We start from the raw sequence: 19155 nt of genomic DNA, 5'->3' as shown, positions 1-19155 counted from the left end.
CTGCAGCTCAGCCAGCGTTCTCCCTGTCTGTCGCGGTTGGATTGTTTTCATCGACGTCTTTTACTGCAGGAACTTCACGAATCGGAGGGAGCTCGTAGCCGATGCCCTTGCTAACACAGAAGAAAAACTGTTGCTATTACGAGTCTCCGGGTGGTACATGAAAAGAACCGTCGTTTCCGTGGTGTAGCGGTTATCACGTCTGCTTTACACGCAGAAGGTCCCCGGTTCGATCCCGGGCGGGAACACAACAATTTTAATCTATATTTCGGATTTCATTTCCGAGATGACCTCACGTCCGCGTATGCAGAGACAAGCAATGTTGTATGCTAGACGGATAGGGCGTCATTTTACTGTCAAATACTGTAGCTCTCTTATTGCACCGGTATTTGGTAACTGAGAACGCCCCTAGCTCCATTATGGCTGGCAAAATTTATAATCCGGTTCTTCAGGGCTACTTCAAGTGCGCTTGCTACTGGCTTTCCTGAGCTCACCCTACTCGCCTTGTCACAGCTCTGTTAAAGTGTGATGCTAACTAATAATGAGAAACTCTTAGCCACGCTGAATCTTACATGCCACCCCTTGGTTGTTGCCGTCGCTAGTAAGATGAGGGTAGACTGTCGCACAATTAAGCTGAATCTCCACTCACGGTGCACATATCCCGCAAAGACAACCTTGTTTTCCGTTGCATGCAAAATTACCGTCTGCCTTTCTACCGAATTCCACCTACGTACTTTACTGGTGCCGCATTCTTGTTATATCCACGTGCTATAACAGGCGTCTACTCTTCATTGAGGAGCTGCAACCGGGGCTGAGTTCCACCTACGCTTCAGCACGGTCAAAATGGCAGGGCTCGTCCGGGATTTGAACCCGGGACCTCCTGCACCCAAAGCAGGAATCATACCCCTAGACCAACGAGCCACCTGGCTGGAGCAGTCAAGTTAATCCCAAGTAGTGGGCCTCACAGGGAACACAAACTTTCACGCGAATTCGCAAGATAAACGCTTTCTGCAGGCAGCACTCACCACTGTTGAGAAGAATATTAAAGGCAACGAATAAAAAGCGAAATAACTTCACCGAGCACTGCTTATGAACAGCCGGCAGTGCCTCAGTTTCGGTATGTGGTTTCTCAGGGTTAAGAGGAGGCGAATGCACTAAACAAAAGAACATCGGGAAACCAAGCACCAACTCATAACGAAAAGATTGCAAAATATACTGCAAGCAAAATTTCCAGAAGACGGATACTGAAGACGCCGCAGACAAAAGAATTATTCTATGCAGTAACGATTATCTAGGAAGCGTGAATTGCATGTGCTGCTCCACCACACAACTTCTTTTGATACTGTTTTACTTATTCTAAATTTTCATTACCTGATCGTCTCTAAAATACTGTGCGGTTATCACCTGGTTTCCAACAGCGATAGTAGTAAGTAAATCGACTACAAAGTCTTTCAAAGTAGGTCAGACACAAAAAAAAAAAATCGGAGCTGCGTGTAGCTCATGTCATTCTGCTTTCAATCGTGAATCTCCGGCTGGGAGTAGTGGCGTACTTCTGTAATCCAAGCTTCTGGGAGGCCGTTGTGTGGGAGAGATCTGGAAACAACTACAGATTCGACCGTTCCACGAGCTCAGGAACGGCCGCGATGCCTTCATCGAGCTCTGCAGATCGACAGATGATAGTGTGGAAATTTCGGCAAGCGGTGGCTAAGGGTTAAGAGAAGCCAAACACACTAAACACAAGAAAGTCGGGAAACCGAAGCACACAACTCATAACGAAAAGATTGCGGAATGCAGTGCGAAAGCAAAACTTCGAGAAGACCAACTCTGAAGCCATCGGCGAGCTAGGAATTATTCCGCACAAGAAGCGATCATGTAGGAGGAGCGAGCCGAGGCTGTCGCTCGACCACACAATAAATTTTTGCTTAATCCCAATTTGCAGTACCGGTTCGACACTAGAATACTGCGCCTTGGTTCTTCCAAAAGCGATAGTAATAAGCACGTCGACTGCAGTGTCATTTGGGGTAGTGAGTCAGACATGGAGAGGATATGGGGCGGGTGGAATATGCAACGACAGGGGCATTGCAGGGCGGCCGCCGGCTCCTTGCGCTGTGGCGCACCGGTGCCGGCGGCGGCCTGGCTGGGCTGCTGGTGCCTCCATGTAGAGCTGCCGCGGAGCCCAGGCAAAGTGCCGCTAACGAAGCGATTGCCTTTGGTGACATCTTTTGCAATAACGACTGCGCGAATCGACGGTATCTCGTAAGGAAGGAAAGAGCAGCAGCTGCCGCCGAGCCCAGGCGCCGTGCCGAACACGCAGAAGGTCCCCGGCTCGATTGCGGGCGGAAACCCGTTTTCGTCGCACTCAGCAAGACACTTGCTACGATCTCTACTGTGACCATTTAAATCAACTTCAAACGTTCCATCAGCAGGGTGCACATGGCTCAAATGAAACATGAAACGGTTTCAGAACTGGTTGTCGGATTTTAGCGCTGACTTGGAGGCCTGGAAATGCGCGAAACAGCCACCGCCATGCGATTTGTTACCACACCGTTGTACAAAACGCAAGGGCTCGTCCGGGATTTGAACCCGGGACCTCCTGCACCCGAAGCAGGAATCATACCCCTAGACCAACGAGCCTATTCGTTCCGAAAACGCACTGCATGTGAATGACGCCACCTTTGATGGTCTCACCATGTAGGGCTGCAGCTCAGCCAGCGTTCTCCCTGTCTGTCGCGGTTGGATTGTTTTCATCGACGTCTTTTACTGCAGGAACTTCACGAATCGGAGGGAGCTCGTAGCCGATGCCCTTGCTAACACAGAAGAAAAACTGTTGCTATTACGAGTCTCCGGGTGGTACATGAAAAGAACCGTCGTTTCCGTGGTGTAGCGGTTATCACGTCTGCTTTACACGCAGAAGGTCCCCGGTTCGATCCCGGGCGGGAACACAACAATTTTAATCTATATTTCGGATTTCATTTCCGAGATGACCTCACGTCCGCGTATGCAGAGACAAGCAATGTTGTATGCTAGACGGATAGGGCGTCATTTTACTGTCAAATACTGTAGCTCTCTTATTGCACCGGTATTTGGTAACTGAGAACGCCCCTAGCTCCATTATGGCTGGCAAAATTTATAATCCGGTTCTTTAGGGCTACTTCAAGTGCGCTTGCTACTGGCTTTCCTGAGCTCACCCTACTCGCCTTGTCACAGCTCTGTTAAAGTGTGATGCTAACTAATAATGAGAAACTCTTAGCCACGCTCAATCTTACATGCCACCCCTTGGTTGTTGCCGTCGCTAGTAAGATGAGGGTAGACTGTCGCACAATTAAGCTGAATCTCCACTCACGGTGCACATATCCCGCAAAGACAACCTTGTTTTCCGTTGCATGCAAAATTACCGTCTGCCTTTCTACCGAATTCCACCTACGTACTTTACTGGTGCCGCATTCTTGTTATATCCACGTGCTATAACAGGCGTCTACTCTTCATTGAGGAGCTGCAACCGGGGCTGAGTTCCACCTACGCTTCAGCACGGTCAAAATGGCAGGGCTCGTCCGGGATTTGAACCCGGGACCTCCTGCACCCAAAGCAGGAATCATACCCCTAGACCAACGAGCCACCTGGCTGGAGCAGTCAAGTTAATCCCAAGTAGTGGGCCTCACAGGGAACACAAACTTTCACGCGAATTCGCAAGATAAACGCTTTCTGCAGGCAGCACTCACCACTGTTGAGAAGAATATTAAAGGCAACGAATAAAAAGCGAAATAACTTCACCGAGCACTGCTTATGAACAGCCGGCAGTGCCTCAGTTTCGGTATGTGGTTTCTCAGGGTTAAGAGGAGGCGAATGCACTAAACAAAAGAACATCGGGAAACCAAGCACCAACTCATAACGAAAAGATTGCAAAATATACTGCAAGCAAAATTTCCAGAAGACGGATACTGAAGACGCCGCAGACAAAAGAATTATTCTATGCAGTAACGATTATCTAGGAAGCGTGAATTGCATGTGCTGCTCCACCACACAACTTCTTTTGATACTGTTTTACTTATTCTAAATTTTCATTACCTGATCGTCTCTAAAATACTGTGCGGTTATCACCTGGTTTCCAACAGCGATAGTAGTAAGTAAATCGACTACAAAGTCTTTCAAAGTAGGTCAGACACAAAAAAAAAAAATCGGAGCTGCGTGTAGCTCATGTCATTCTGCTTTCAATCGTGAATCTCCGGCTGGGAGTAGTGGCGTACTTCTGTAATCCAAGCTTCTGGGAGGCCGTTGTGTGGGAGAGATCTGGAAACAACTACAGATTCGACCGTTCCACGAGCTCAGGAACGGCCGCGATGCCTTCATCGAGCTCTGCAGATCGACAGATGATAGTGTGGAAATTTCGGCAAGCGGTGGCTAAGGGTTAAGAGAAGCCAAACACACTAAACACAAGAAAGTCGGGAAACCGAAGCACACAACTCATAACGAAAAGATTGCGGAATGCAGTGCGAAAGCAAAACTTCGAGAAGACCAACTCTGAAGCCATCGGCGAGCTACGAATTATTCCGCACAAGAAGCGATCATGTAGGAGGAGCGAGCCGAGGCTGTCGCTCGACCACACAATAAATTTTTGCTTAATCCCAATTTGCAGTACCGGTTCGACACTAGAATACTGCGCCTTGGTTCTTCCAAAAGCGATAGTAATAAGCACGTCGACTGCAGTGTCATTTGGGGTAGTGAGTCAGACATGGAGAGGATATGGGGCGGGTGGAATATGCAACGACAGGGGCATTGCAGGGCGGCCGCCGGCTCCTTGCGCTGTGTGCCGCTAACGAAGCGATTGCCTTTGGTGACATCTTTTGCAATAACGACTGCGCGAATCGACGGTATCTCGTAAGGAAGGAAAGAGCAGCAGCTGCCGCCGAGCCCAGGCGCCGTGCCGAACACGCAGAAGGTCCCCGGCTCGATTGCGGGCGGAAACCCGTTTTCGTCGCACTCAGCAAGACACTTGCTACGATCTCTACTGTGACCATTTAAATCAACTTCAAACGTTCCATCAGCAGGGTGCACATGGCTCAAATGAAACATGAAACGGTTTCAGAACTGGTTGTCGGATTTTAGCGCTGACTTGGAGGCCTGGAAATGCGCGAAACAGCCACCGCCATGCGATTTGTTACCACACCGTTGTACAAAACGCAAGGGCTCGTCCGGGATTTGAACCCGGGACCTCCTGCACCCGAAGCAGGAATCATACCCCTAGACCAACGAGCCTATTCGTTCCGAAAACGCACTGCATGTGAATGACGCCACCTTTGATGGTCTCACCATGTAGGGCTGCAGCTCAGCCAGCGTTCTCCCTGTCTGTCGCGGTTGGATTGTTTTCATCGACGTCTTTTACTGCAGGAACTTCACGAATCGGAGGGAGCTCGTAGCCGATGCCCTTGCTAACACAGAAGAAAAACTGTTGCTATTACGAGTCTCCGGGTGGTACATGAAAAGAACCGTCGTTTCCGTGGTGTAGCGGTTATCACGTCTGCTTTACACGCAGAAGGTCCCCGGTTCGATCCCGGGCGGGAACACAACAATTTTAATCTATATTTCGGATTTCATTTCCGAGATGACCTCACGTCCGCGTATGCAGAGACAAGCAATGTTGTATGCTAGACGGATAGGGCGTCATTTTACTGTCAAATACTGTAGCTCTCTTATTGCACCGGTATTTGGTAACTGAGAACGCCCCTAGCTCCATTATGGCTGGCAAAATTTATAATCCGGTTCTTTAGGGCTACTTCAAGTGCGCTTGCTACTGGCTTTCCTGAGCTCACCCTACTCGCCTTGTCACAGCTCTGTTAAAGTGTGATGCTAACTAATAATGAGAAACTCTTAGCCACGCTCAATCTTACATGCCACCCCTTGGTTGTTGCCGTCGCTAGTAAGATGAGGGTAGACTGTCGCACAATTAAGCTGAATCTCCACTCACGGTGCACATATCCCGCAAAGACAACCTTGTTTTCCGTTGCATGCAAAATTACCGTCTGCCTTTCTACCGAATTCCACCTACGTACTTTACTGGTGCCGCATTCTTGTTATATCCACGTGCTATAACAGGCGTCTACTCTTCATTGAGGAGCTGCAACCGGGGCTGAGTTCCACCTACGCTTCAGCACGGTCAAAATGGCAGGGCTCGTCCGGGATTTGAACCCGGGACCTCCTGCACCCAAAGCAGGAATCATACCCCTAGACCAACGAGCCACCTGGCTGGAGCAGTCAAGTTAATCCCAAGTAGTGGGCCTCACAGGGAACACAAACTTTCACGCGAATTCGCAAGATAAACGCTTTCTGCAGGCAGCACTCACCACTGTTGAGAAGAATATTAAAGGCAACGAATAAAAAGCGAAATAACTTCACCGAGCACTGCTTATGAACAGCCGGCAGTGCCTCAGTTTCGGTATGTGGTTTCTCAGGGTTAAGAGGAGGCGAATGCACTAAACAAAAGAACATCGGGAAACCAAGCACCAACTCATAACGAAAAGATTGCAAAATATACTGCAAGCAAAATTTCCAGAAGACGGATACTGAAGACGCCGCAGACAAAAGAATTATTCTATGCAGTAACGATTATCTAGGAAGCGTGAATTGCATGTGCTGCTCCACCACACAACTTCTTTTGATACTGTTTTACTTATTCTAAATTTTCATTACCTGATCGTCTCTAAAATACTGTGCGGTTATCACCTGGTTTCCAACAGCGATAGTAGTAAGTAAATCGACTACAAAGTCTTTCAAAGTAGGTCAGACACAAAAAAAAAAAATCGGAGCTGCGTGTAGCTCATGTCATTCTGCTTTCAATCGTGAATCTCCGGCTGGGAGTAGTGGCGTACTTCTGTAATCCAAGCTTCTGGGAGGCCGTTGTGTGGGAGAGATCTGGAAACAACTACAGATTCGACCGTTCCACGAGCTCAGGAACGGCCGCGATGCCTTCATCGAGCTCTGCAGATCGACAGATGATAGTGTGGAAATTTCGGCAAGCGGTGGCTAAGGGTTAAGAGAAGCCAAACACACTAAACACAAGAAAGTCGGGAAACCGAAGCACACAACTCATAACGAAAAGATTGCGGAATGCAGTGCGAAAGCAAAACTTCGAGAAGACCAACTCTGAAGCCATCGGCGAGCTACGAATTATTCCGCACAAGAAGCGATCATGTAGGAGGAGCGAGCCGAGGCTGTCGCTCGACCACACAATAAATTTTTGCTTAATCCCAATTTGCAGTACCGGTTCGACACTAGAATACTGCGCCTTGGTTCTTCCAAAAGCGATAGTAATAAGCACGTCGACTGCAGTGTCATTTGGGGTAGTGAGTCAGACATGGAGAGGATATGGGGCGGGTGGAATATGCAACGACAGGGGCATTGCAGGGCGGCCGCCGGCTCCTTGCGCTGTGTGCCGCTAACGAAGCGATTGCCTTTGGTGACATCTTTTGCAATAACGACTGCGCGAATCGACGGTATCTCGTAAGGAAGGAAAGAGCAGCAGCTGCCGCCGAGCCCAGGCGCCGTGCCGAACACGCAGAAGGTCCCCGGCTCGATTGCGGGCGGAAACCCGTTTTCGTCGCACTCAGCAAGACACTTGCTACGATCTCTACTGTGACCATTTAAATCAACTTCAAACGTTCCATCAGCAGGGTGCACATGGCTCAAATGAAACATGAAACGGTTTCAGAACTGGTTGTCGGATTTTAGCGCTGACTTGGAGGCCTGGAAATGCGCGAAACAGCCACCGCCATGCGATTTGTTACCACACCGTTGTACAAAACGCAAGGGCTCGTCCGGGATTTGAACCCGGGACCTCCTGCACCCGAAGCAGGAATCATACCCCTAGACCAACGAGCCTATTCGTTCCGAAAACGCACTGCATGTGAATGACGCCACCTTTGATGGTCTCACCATGTAGGGCTGCAGCTCAGCCAGCGTTCTCCCTGTCTGTCGCGGTTGGATTGTTTTCATCGACGTCTTTTACTGCAGGAACTTCACGAATCGGAGGGAGCTCGTAGCCGATGCCCTTGCTAACACAGAAGAAAAACTGTTGCTATTACGAGTCTCCGGGTGGTACATGAAAAGAACCGTCGTTTCCGTGGTGTAGCGGTTATCACGTCTGCTTTACACGCAGAAGGTCCCCGGTTCGATCCCGGGCGGGAACACAACAATTTTAATCTATATTTCGGATTTCATTTCCGAGATGACCTCACGTCCGCGTATGCAGAGACAAGCAATGTTGTATGCTAGACGGATAGGGCGTCATTTTACTGTCAAATACTGTAGCTCTCTTATTGCACCGGTATTTGGTAACTGAGAACGCCCCTAGCTCCATTATGGCTGGCAAAATTTATAATCCGGTTCTTCAGGGCTACTTCAAGTGCGCTTGCTACTGGCTTTCCTGAGCTCACCCTACTCGCCTTGTCACAGCTCTGTTAAAGTGTGATGCTAACTAATAATGAGAAACTCTTAGCCACGCTCAATCTTACATGCCACCCCTTGGTTGTTGCCGTCGCTAGTAAGATGAGGGTAGACTGTCGCACAATTAAGCTGAATCTCCACTCACGGTGCACATATCCCGCAAAGACAACCTTGTTTTCCGTTGCATGCAAAATTACCGTCTGCCTTTCTACCGAATTCCACCTACGTACTTTACTGGTGCCGCATTCTTGTTATATCCACGTGCTATAACAGGCGTCTACTCTTCATTGAGGAGCTGCAACCGGGGCTGAGTTCCACCTACGCTTCAGCACGGTCAAAATGGCAGGGCTCGTCCGGGATTTGAACCCGGGACCTCCTGCACCCAAAGCAGGAATCATACCCCTAGACCAACGAGCCACCTGGCTGGAGCAGTCAAGTTAATCCCAAGTAGTGGGCCTCACAGGGAACACAAACTTTCACGCGAATTCGCAAGATAAACGCTTTCTGCAGGCAGCACTCACCACTGTTGAGAAGAATATTAAAGGCAACGAATAAAAAGCGAAATAACTTCATCGAGCACTGCTTATGAACAGCCGGCAGTGCCTCAGTTTCGGTATGTGGTTTCTCAGGGTTAAGAGGAGGCGAATGCACTAAACAAAAGAACATCGGGAAACCAAGCACCAACTCATAACGAAAAGATTGCAAAATATACTGCAAGCAAAATTTCCAGAAGACGGATACTGAAGACGCCGCAGACAAAAGAATTATTCTATGCAGTAACGATTATCTAGGAAGCGTGAATTGCATGTGCTGCTCCACCACACAACTTCTTTTGATACTGTTTTACTTATTCTAAATTTTCATTACCTGATCGTCTCTAAAATACTGTGCGGTTATCACCTGGTTTCCAACAGCGATAGTAGTAAGTAAATCGACTACAAAGTCTTTCAAAGTAGGTCAGACACAAAAAAAAAAAAATCGGAGCTGCGTGTAGCTCATGTCATTCTGCTTTCAATCGTGAATCTCCGGCTGGGAGTAGTGGCGTACTTCTGTAATCCAAGCTTCTGGGAGGCCGTTGTGTGGGAGAGATCTGGAAACAACTACAGATTCGACCGTTCCACGAGCTCAGGAACGGCCGCGATGCCTTCATCGAGCTCTGCAGATCGACAGATGATAGTGTGGAAATTTCGGCAAGCGGTGGCTAAGGGTTAAGAGAAGCCAAACACACTAAACACAAGAAAGTCGGGAAACCGAAGCACACAACTCATAACGAAAAGATTGCGGAATGCAGTGCGAAAGCAAAACTTCGAGAAGACCAACTCTGAAGCCATCGGCGAGCTAGGAATTATTCCGCACAAGAAGCGATCATGTAGGAGGAGCGAGCCGAGGCTGTCGCTCGACCACAAAATAAATTTTTGCTTAATCCCAATTTGCAGTACCGGTTCGACACTAGAATACTGCGCCTTGGTTCTTCCAAAAGCGATAGTAATAAGCACGTCGACTGCAGTGTCATTTGGGGTAGTGAGTCAGACATGGAGAGGATATGGGGCGGGTGGAATATGCAACGACAGGGGCATTGCAGGGCGGCCGCCGGCTCCTTGCGCTGTGGCGCACCGGTGCCGGCGGCGGCCTGGCTGGGCTGCTGGTGCCTCCATGTAGAGCTGCCGCGGAGCCCAGGCAAAGTGCCGCTAACGAAGCGATTGCCTTTGGTGACATCTTTTGCAATAACGACTGCGCGAATCGACGGTATCTCGTAAGGAAGGAAAGAGCAGCAGCTGCCGCCGAGCCCAGGCGCCGTGCCGAACACGCAGAAGGTCCCCGGCTCGATTGCGGGCGGAAACCCGTTTTCGTCGCACTCAGCAAGACACTTGCTACGATCTCTACTGTGACCATTTAAATCAACTTCAAACGTTCCATCAGCAGGGTGCACATGGCTCAAATGAAACATGAAACGGTTTCAGAACTGGTTGTCGGATTTTAGCGCTGACTTGGAGGCCTGGAAATGCGCGAAACAGCCACCGCCATGCGATTTGTTACCACACCGTTGTACAAAACGCAAGGGCTCGTCCGGGATTTGAACCCGGGACCTCCTGCACCCGAAGCAGGAATCATACCCCTAGACCAACGAGCCTATTCGTTCCGAAAACGCACTGCATGTGAATGACGCCACCTTTGATGGTCTCACCATGTAGGGCTGCAGCTCAGCCAGCGTTCTCCCTGTCTGTCGCGGTTGGATTGTTTTCATCGACGTCTTTTACTGCAGGAACTTCACGAATCGGAGGGAGCTCGTAGCCGATGCCCTTGCTAACACAGAAGAAAAACTGTTGCTATTACGAGTCTCCGGGTGGTACATGAAAAGAACCGTCGTTTCCGTGGTGTAGCGGTTATCACGTCTGCTTTACACGCAGAAGGTCCCCGGTTCGATCCCGGGCGGGAACACAACAATTTTAATCTATATTTCGGATTTCATTTCCGAGATGACCTCACGTCCGCGTATGCAGAGACAAGCAATGTTGTATGCTAGACGGATAGGGCGTCATTTTACTGTCAAATACTGTAGCTCTCTTATTGCACCGGTATTTGGTAACTGAGAACGCCCCTAGCTCCATTATGGCTGGCAAAATTTATAATCCGGTTCTTCAGGGCTACTTCAAGTGCGCTTGCTACTGGCTTTCCTGAGCTCACCCTACTCGCCTTGTCACAGCTCTGTTAAAGTGTGATGCTAACTAATAATGAGAAACTCTTAGCCACGCTGAATCTTACATGCCACCCCTTGGTTGTTGCCGTCGCTAGTAAGATGAGGGTAGACTGTCGCACAATTAAGCTGAATCTCCACTCACGGTGCACATATCCCGCAAAGACAACCTTGTTTTCCGTTGCATGCAAAATTACCGTCTGCCTTTCTACCGAATTCCACCTACGTACTTTACTGGTGCCGCATTCTTGTTATATCCACGTGCTATAACAGGCGTCTACTCTTCATTGAGGAGCTGCAACCGGGGCTGAGTTCCACCTACGCTTCAGCACGGTCAAAATGGCAGGGCTCGTCCGGGATTTGAACCCGGGACCTCCTGCACCCAAAGCAGGAATCATACCCCTAGACCAACGAGCCACCTGGCTGGAGCAGTCAAGTTAATCCCAAGTAGTGGGCCTCACAGGGAACACAAACTTTCACGCGAATTCGCAAGATAAACGCTTTCTGCAGGCAGCACTCACCACTGTTGAGAAGAATATTAAAGGCAACGAATAAAAAGCGAAATAACTTCACCGAGCACTGCTTATGAACAGCCGGCAGTGCCTCAGTTTCGGTATGTGGTTTCTCAGGGTTAAGAGGAGGCGAATGCACTAAACAAAAGAACATCGGGAAACCAAGCACCAACTCATAACGAAAAGATTGCAAAATATACTGCAAGCAAAATTTCCAGAAGACGGATACTGAAGACGCCGCAGACAAAAGAATTATTCTATGCAGTAACGATTATCTAGGAAGCGTGAATTGCATGTGCTGCTCCACCACACAACTTCTTTTGATACTGTTTTACTTATTCTAAATTTTCATTACCTGATCGTCTCTAAAATACTGTGCGGTTATCACCTGGTTTCCAACAGCGATAGTAGTAAGTAAATCGACTACAAAGTCTTTCAAAGTAGGTCAGACACAAAAAAAAAAAATCGGAGCTGCGTGTAGCTCATGTCATTCTGCTTTCAATCGTGAATCTCCGGCTGGGAGTAGTGGCGTACTTCTGTAATCCAAGCTTCTGGGAGGCCGTTGTGTGGGAGAGATCTGGAAACAACTACAGATTCGACCGTTCCACGAGCTCAGGAACGGCCGCGATGCCTTCATCGAGCTCTGCAGATCGACAGATGATAGTGTGGAAATTTCGGCAAGCGGTGGCTAAGGGTTAAGAGAAGCCAAACACACTAAACACAAGAAAGTCGGGAAACCGAAGCACACAACTCATAACGAAAAGATTGCGGAATGCAGTGCGAAAGCAAAACTTCGAGAAGACCAACTCTGAAGCCATCGGCGAGCTACGAATTATTCCGCACAAGAAGCGATCATGTAGGAGGAGCGAGCCGAGGCTGTCGCTCGACCACAAAATAAATTTTTGCTTAATCCCAATTTGCAGTACCGGTTCGACACTAGAATACTGCGCCTTGGTTCTTCCAAAAGCGATAGTAATAAGCACGTCGACTGCAGTGTCATTTGGGGTAGTGAGTCAGACATGGAGAGGATATGGGGCGGGTGGAATATGCAACGACAGGGGCATTGCAGGGCGGCCGCCGGCTCCTTGCGCTGTGTGCCGCTAACGAAGCGATTGCCTTTGGTGACATCTTTTGCAATAACGACTGCGCGAATCGACGGTATCTCGTAAGGAAGGAAAGAGCAGCAGCTGCCGCCGAGCCCAGGCGCCGTGCCGAACACGCAGAAGGTCCCCGGCTCGATTGCGGGCGGAAACCCGTTTTCGTCGCACTCAGCAAGACACTTGCTACGATCTCTACTGTGACCATTTAAATCAACTTCAAACGTTCCATCAGCAGGGTGCACATGGCTCAAATGAAACATGAAACGGTTTCAGAACTGGTTGTCGGATTTTAGCGCTGACTTGGAGGCCTGGAAATGCGCGAAACAGCCACCGCCATGCGATTTGTTACCACACCGTTGTACAAAACGCAAGGGCTCGTCCGGGATTTGAACCCGGGACCTCCTGCACCCGAAGCAGGAATCATACCCCTAGACCAACGAGCCTATTCGTTCCGAAAACGCACTGCATGTGAATGACGCCACCTTTGATGGTCTCACCATGTAGGGCTGCAGCTCAGCCAGCGTTCTCCCTGTCTGTCGCGGTTGGATTGTTTTCATCGACGTCTTTTACTGCAGGAACTTCACGAATCGGAGGGAGCTCGTAGCCGATGCCCTTGCTAACACAGAAGAAAAACTGTTGCTATTACGAGTCTCCGGGTGGTACATGAAAAGAACCGTCGTTTCCGTGGTGTAGCGGTTATCACGTCTGCTTTACACGCAGAAGGTCCCCGGTTCGATCCCGGGCGGGAACACAACAATTTTAATCTATATTTCGGATTTCATTTCCGAGATGACCTCACGTCCGCGTATGCAGAGACAAGCAATGTTGTATGCTAGACGGATAGGGCGTCATTTTACTGTCAAATACTGTAGCTCTCTTATTGCACCGGTATTTGGTAACTGAGAACGCCCCTAGCTCCATTATGGCTGGCAAAATTTATAATCCGGTTCTTCAGGGCTACTTCAAGTGCGCTTGCTACTGGCTTTCCTGAGCTCACCCTACTCGCCTTGTCACAGCTCTGTTAAAGTGTGATGCTAACTAATAATGAGAAACTCTTAGCCACGCTCAATCTTACATGCCACCCCTTGGTTGTTGCCGTCGCTAGTAAGATGAGGGTAGACTGTCGCACAATTAAGCTGAATCTCCACTCACGGTGCACATATCCCGCAAAGACAACCTTGTTTTCCGTTGCATGCAAAATTACCGTCTGCCTTTCTACCGAATTCCACCTACGTACTTTACTGGTGCCGCATTCTTGTTATATCCACGTGCTATAACAGGCGTCTACTCTTCATTGAGGAGCTGCAACCGGGGCTGAGTTCCACCTACGCTTCAGCACGGTCAAAATGGCAGGGCTCGTCCGGGATTTGAACCCGGGACCTCCTGCACCCAAAGCAGGAATCATACCCCTAGACCAACGAGCCACCTGGCTGGAGCAGTCAAGTTAATCCCAAGTAGTGGGCCTCACAGGGAACACAAACTTTCACGCGAATTCGCAAGATAAACGCATTCTGCAGGCAGCACTCACCACTGTTGAGAAGAATATTAAAGGCAACGAATAAAAAGCGAAATAACTTCATCGAGCACTGCTTATGAACAGCCGGCAGTGCCTCAGTTTCGGTATGTGGTTTCTCAGGGTTAAGAGGAGGCGAATGCACTAAACAAAAGAACATCGGGAAACCAAGCACCAACTCATAACGAAAAGATTGCAAAATATACTGCAAGCAAAATTTCCAGAAGACGGATACTGAAGACGCCGCAGACAAAAGAATTATTCTATGCAGTAACGATTATCTAGGAAGCGTGAATTGCATGTGCTGCTCCACCACACAACTTCTTTTGATACTGTTTTACTTATTCTAAATTTTCATTACCTGATCGTCTCTAAAATACTGTGCGGTTATCACCTGGTTTCCAACAGCGATAGTAGTAAGTAAATCGACTACAAAGTCTTTCAAAGTAGGTCAGACACAAAAAAAAAAAAATCGGAGCTGCGTGTAGCTCATGTCATTCTGCTTTCAATCGTGAATCTCCGGCTGGGAGTAGTGGCGTACTTCTGTAATCCAAGCTTCTGGGAGGCCGTTGTGTGGGAGAGATCTGGAAACAACTACAGATTCGACCGTTCCACGAGCTCAGGAACGGCCGCGATGCCTTCATCGAGCTCTGCAGATCGACAGATGATAGTGTGGAAATTTCGGCAAGCGGTGGCTAAGGGTTAAGAGAAGCCAAACACACTAAACACAAGAAAGTCGGGAAACCGAAGCACACAACTCATAACGAAAAGATTGCGGAATGCAGTGCGAAAGCAAAACTTCGAGAAGACCAACTCTGAAGCCATCGGCGAGCTAGGAATTATTCCGCACAAGAAGCGATCATGTAGGAGGAGCGAGCCGAGGCTGTCGCTCGACCACAAAATAAATTTTTGCTTAATCCCAATTTGCAGTACCGGTTCGACACTAGAATACTGCGCCTTGGTTCTTCCAAAAGCGATAGTAATAAGCACGTCGACTGCAGTGTCATTTGGGGTAGTGAGTCAGACATGGAGAGGATATGGGGCGGGTGGAATATGCAACGACAGGGGCATTGCAGGGCGGCCGCCGGCTCCTTGCGCTGTGGCGCACCGGTGCCGGCGGCGGCCTGGCTGGGCTGCTGGTGCCTTCATGTAGAGCTGCCGCGGAGCCCAGGCAAAGTGCCGCTAACGAAGCGATTGCCTTTGGTGACATCTTTTGCAATAACGACTGCGCGAATCGACGGTATCTCGTAAGGAAGGAAAGAGCAGCAGCTGCCGCCGAGCCCAGGCGCCGTGCCGAACACGCAGAAGGTCCCCGGCTCGATTGCGGGCGGAAACCCGTTTTCGTCGCACTCAGCAAGACACTTGCTACGATCTCTACTGTGACCATTTAAATCAACTTCAAACGTTCCATCAGCAGGGTGCACATGGCTCAAATGAAACATGAAACGGTTTCAGAACTGGTTGTCGGATTTTAGCGCTGACTTGGAGGCCTGGAAATGCGCGAAACAGCCACCGCCATGCGATTTGTTACCACACCGTTGTACAAAACGCAAGGGCTCGTCCGGGATTTGAACCCGGGACCTCCTGCACCCGAAGCAGGAATCATACCCCTAGACCAACGAGCCTATTCGTTCCGAAAACGCACTGCATGTGAATGACGCCACCTTTGATGGTCTCACCATGTAGGGCTGCAGCTCAGCCAGCGTTCTCCCTGTCTGTCGCGGTTGGATTGTTTTCATCGACGTCTTTTACTGCAGGAACTTCACGAATCGGAGGGAGCTCGTAGCCGATGCCCTTGCTAACACAGAAGAAAAACTGTTGCTATTACGAGTCTCCGGGTGGTACATGAAAAGAACCGTCGTTTCCGTGGTGTAGCGGTTATCACGTCTGCTTTACACGCAGAAGGTCCCCGGTTCGATCCCGGGCGGGAACACAACAATTTTAATCTATATTTCGGATTTCATTTCCGAGATGACCTCACGTCCGCGTATGCAGAGACAAGCAATGTTGTATGCTAGACGGATAGGGCGTCATTTTACTGTCAAATACTGTAGCTCTCTTATTGCACCGGTATTTGGTAACTGAGAACGCCCCTAGCTCCATTATGGCTGGCAAAATTTATAATCCGGTTCTTCAGGGCTACTTCAAGTGCGCTTGCTACTGGCTTTCCTGAGCTCACCCTACTCGCCTTGTCACAGCTCTGTTAAAGTGTGATGCTAACTAATAATGAGAAACTCTTAGCCACGCTCAATCTTACATGCCACCCCTTGGTTGTTGCCGTCGCTAGTAAGATGAGGGTAGACTGTCGCACAATTAAGCTGAATCTCCACTCACGGTGCACATATCCCGCAAAGACAACCTTGTTTTCCGTTGCATGCAAAATTACCGTCTGCCTTTCTACCGAATTCCACCTACGTACTTTACTGGTGCCGCATTCTTGTTATATCCACGTGCTATAACAGGCGTCTACTCTTCATTGAGGAGCTGCAACCGGGGCTGAGTTCCACCTACGCTTCAGCACGGTCAAAATGGCAGGGCTCGTCCGGGATTTGAACCCGGGACCTCCTGCACCCAAAGCAGGAATCATACCCCTAGACCAACGAGCCACCTGGCTGGAGCAGTCAAGTTAATCCCAAGTAGTGGGCCTCACAGGGAACACAAACTTTCACGCGAATTCGCAAGATAAACGCTTTCTGCAGGCAGCACTCACCACTGTTGAGAAGAATATTAAAGGCAACGAATAAAAAGCGAAATAACTTCATCGAGCACTGCTTATGAACAGCCGGCAGTGCCTCAGTTTCGGTATGTGGTTTCTCAGGGTTAAGAGGAGGCGAATGCACTAAACAAAAGAACATCGGGAAACCAAGCACCAACTCATAACGAAAAGATTGCAAAATATACTGCAAGCAAAATTTCCAGAAGACGGATACTGAAGACGCCGCAGACAAAAGAATTATTCTATGCAGTAACGATTATCTAGGAAGCGTGAATTGCATGTGCTGCTCCACCACACAACTTCTTTTGATACTGTTTTACTTATTCTAAATTTTCATTACCTGATCGTCTCTAAAATACTGTGCGGTTATCACCTGGTTTCCAACAGCGATAGTAGTAAGTAAATCGACTACAAAGTCTTTCAAAGTAGGTCAGACACAAAAAAAAAAAAATCGGAGCTGCGTGTAGCTCATGTCATTCTGCTTTCAATCGTGAATCTCCGGCTGGGAGTAGTGGCGTACTTCTGTAATCCAAGCTTCTGGGAGGCCGTTGTGTGGGAGAGATCTGGAAACAACTACAGATTCGACCGTTCCACGAGCTCAGGAACGGCCGCGATGCCTTCATCGAGCTCTGCAGATCGACAGATGATAGTGTGGAAATTTCGGCAAGCGGTGGCTAAGGGTTAAGAGAAGCCAAACACACTAAACACAAGAAAGTCGGGAAACCGAAGCACACAACTCATAACGAAAAGATTGCGGAATGCAGTGCGAAAGCAAAACTTCGAGAAGACCAACTCTGAAGCCATCGGCGAGCTAGGAATTATTCCGCACAAGAAGCGATCATGTAGGAGGAGCGAGCCGAGGCTGTCGCTCGACCACAAAATAAATTTTTGCTTAATCCCAATTTGCAGTACCGGTTCGACACTAGAATACTGCGCCTTGGTTCTTCCAAAAGCGATAGTAATAAGCACGTCGACTGCAGTGTCATTTGGGGTAGTGAGTCAGACATGGAGAGGATATGGGGCGGGTGGAATATGCAACGACAGGGGCATTGCAGGGCGGCCGCCGGCTCCTTGCGCTGTGGCGCACCGGTGCCGGCGGCGGCCTGGCTGGGCTGCTGGTGCCTCCATGTAGAGCTGCCGCGGAGCCCAGGCAAAGTGCCGCTAACGAAGCGATTGCCTTTGGTGACATCTTTTGCAATAACGACTGCGCGAATCGACGGTATCTCGTAAGGAAGGAAAGAGCAGCAGCTGCCGCCGAGCCCAGGCGCCGTGCCGAACACGCAGAAGGTCCCCGGCTCGATTGCGGGCGGAAACCCGTTTTCGTCGCACTCAGCAAGACACTTGCTACGATCTCTACTGTGACCATTTAAATCAACTTCAAACGTTCCATCAGCAGGGTGCACATGGCTCAAATGAAACATGAAACGGTTTCAGAACTGGTTGTCGGATTTTAGCGCTGACTTGGAGGCCTGGAAATGCGCGAAACAGCCACCGCCATGCGATTTGTTACCACACCGTTGTACAAAACGCAAGGGCTCGTCCGGGATTTGAACCCGGGACCTCCTGCACCCGAAGCAGGAATCATACCCCTAGACCAACGAGCCTATTCGTTCCGAAAACGCACTGCATGTGAATGACGCCACCTTTGATGGTCTCACCATGTAGGGCTGCAGCTCAGCCAGCGTTCTCCCTGTCTGTCGCGGTTGGATTGTTTTCATCGACGTCTTTTACTGCAGGAACTTCACGAATCGGAGGGAGCTCGTAGCCGATGCCCTTGCTAACACAGAAGAAAAACTGTTGCTATTACGAGTCTCCGGGTGGTACATGAAAAGAACCGTCGTTTCCGTGGTGTAGCGGTTATCACGTCTGCTTTACACGCAGAAGGTCCCCGGTTCGATCCCGGGCGGGAACACAACAATTTTAATCTATATTTCGGATTTCATTTCCGAGATGACCTCACGTCCGCGTATGCAGAGACAAGCAATGTTGTATGCTAGACGGATAGGGCGTCATTTTACTGTCAAATACTGTAGCTCTCTTATTGCACCGGTATTTGGTAACTGAGAACGCCCCTAGCTCCATTATGGCTGGCAAAATTTATAATCCGGTTCTTCAGGGCTACTTCAAGTGCGCTTGCTACTGGCTTTCCTGAGCTCACCCTACTCGCCTTGTCACAGCTCTGTTAA

General features: G+C 49.3%; 22 non-coding genes across 22 annotated transcripts; 8 read left to right on the top strand and 14 right to left on the bottom strand.

Moving 5' to 3' along the window:
* The first annotated feature begins 172 nt into the window (after positions 1-172).
* Trnav-uac lies at positions 173-245 on the top strand. Its single transcript has one exon. It is a non-coding gene; the product is annotated as a tRNA-Val (tRNA).
* Positions 246-846: 601 nt separating this feature from the next.
* Positions 847-918, bottom strand: Trnap-ugg. The gene has a single exon. It is a non-coding gene; the product is annotated as a tRNA-Pro (tRNA).
* A 1641-nt stretch (positions 919-2559) lies between these two features.
* Positions 2560-2631, bottom strand: Trnap-cgg. Its single transcript has one exon. It is a non-coding gene; the product is annotated as a tRNA-Pro (tRNA).
* Positions 2632-2866: 235 nt separating this feature from the next.
* Trnav-uac lies at positions 2867-2939 on the top strand. Its single transcript has one exon. It is a non-coding gene; the product is annotated as a tRNA-Val (tRNA).
* A 601-nt stretch (positions 2940-3540) lies between these two features.
* Positions 3541-3612, bottom strand: Trnap-ugg. The gene has a single exon. It is a non-coding gene; the product is annotated as a tRNA-Pro (tRNA).
* Positions 3613-5178: 1566 nt separating this feature from the next.
* On the bottom strand, positions 5179-5250 carry Trnap-cgg. Its single transcript has one exon. It is a non-coding gene; the product is annotated as a tRNA-Pro (tRNA).
* Positions 5251-5485: 235 nt separating this feature from the next.
* Trnav-uac lies at positions 5486-5558 on the top strand. Its single transcript has one exon. It is a non-coding gene; the product is annotated as a tRNA-Val (tRNA).
* A 601-nt stretch (positions 5559-6159) lies between these two features.
* Positions 6160-6231, bottom strand: Trnap-ugg. Its single transcript has one exon. It is a non-coding gene; the product is annotated as a tRNA-Pro (tRNA).
* A 1566-nt stretch (positions 6232-7797) lies between these two features.
* On the bottom strand, positions 7798-7869 carry Trnap-cgg. Its single transcript has one exon. It is a non-coding gene; the product is annotated as a tRNA-Pro (tRNA).
* Positions 7870-8104: 235 nt separating this feature from the next.
* Trnav-uac lies at positions 8105-8177 on the top strand. Its single transcript has one exon. It is a non-coding gene; the product is annotated as a tRNA-Val (tRNA).
* A 601-nt stretch (positions 8178-8778) lies between these two features.
* Positions 8779-8850, bottom strand: Trnap-ugg. Its single transcript has one exon. It is a non-coding gene; the product is annotated as a tRNA-Pro (tRNA).
* A 1642-nt stretch (positions 8851-10492) lies between these two features.
* Positions 10493-10564, bottom strand: Trnap-cgg. The gene has a single exon. It is a non-coding gene; the product is annotated as a tRNA-Pro (tRNA).
* Positions 10565-10799: 235 nt separating this feature from the next.
* Trnav-uac lies at positions 10800-10872 on the top strand. The gene has a single exon. It is a non-coding gene; the product is annotated as a tRNA-Val (tRNA).
* Positions 10873-11473: 601 nt separating this feature from the next.
* Positions 11474-11545, bottom strand: Trnap-ugg. The gene has a single exon. It is a non-coding gene; the product is annotated as a tRNA-Pro (tRNA).
* A 1566-nt stretch (positions 11546-13111) lies between these two features.
* Positions 13112-13183, bottom strand: Trnap-cgg. Its single transcript has one exon. It is a non-coding gene; the product is annotated as a tRNA-Pro (tRNA).
* Positions 13184-13418: 235 nt separating this feature from the next.
* Trnav-uac lies at positions 13419-13491 on the top strand. Its single transcript has one exon. It is a non-coding gene; the product is annotated as a tRNA-Val (tRNA).
* A 601-nt stretch (positions 13492-14092) lies between these two features.
* On the bottom strand, positions 14093-14164 carry Trnap-ugg. Its single transcript has one exon. It is a non-coding gene; the product is annotated as a tRNA-Pro (tRNA).
* A 1642-nt stretch (positions 14165-15806) lies between these two features.
* On the bottom strand, positions 15807-15878 carry Trnap-cgg. Its single transcript has one exon. It is a non-coding gene; the product is annotated as a tRNA-Pro (tRNA).
* A 235-nt stretch (positions 15879-16113) lies between these two features.
* Trnav-uac lies at positions 16114-16186 on the top strand. Its single transcript has one exon. It is a non-coding gene; the product is annotated as a tRNA-Val (tRNA).
* A 601-nt stretch (positions 16187-16787) lies between these two features.
* Trnap-ugg lies at positions 16788-16859 on the bottom strand. The gene has a single exon. It is a non-coding gene; the product is annotated as a tRNA-Pro (tRNA).
* A 1642-nt stretch (positions 16860-18501) lies between these two features.
* Positions 18502-18573, bottom strand: Trnap-cgg. Its single transcript has one exon. It is a non-coding gene; the product is annotated as a tRNA-Pro (tRNA).
* A 235-nt stretch (positions 18574-18808) lies between these two features.
* Trnav-uac lies at positions 18809-18881 on the top strand. Its single transcript has one exon. It is a non-coding gene; the product is annotated as a tRNA-Val (tRNA).
* The last annotated feature ends 274 nt before the right edge of the window (positions 18882-19155 follow it).

This window comes from Schistocerca americana, chromosome 2, assembly GCF_021461395.2.
Source record: "Schistocerca americana isolate TAMUIC-IGC-003095 chromosome 2, iqSchAmer2.1, whole genome shotgun sequence".
Lineage (NCBI taxonomy): Eukaryota > Metazoa > Arthropoda > Insecta > Orthoptera > Acrididae > Schistocerca > Schistocerca americana.
This window is presented reverse-complemented; position numbering and strand designations above follow the sequence as displayed.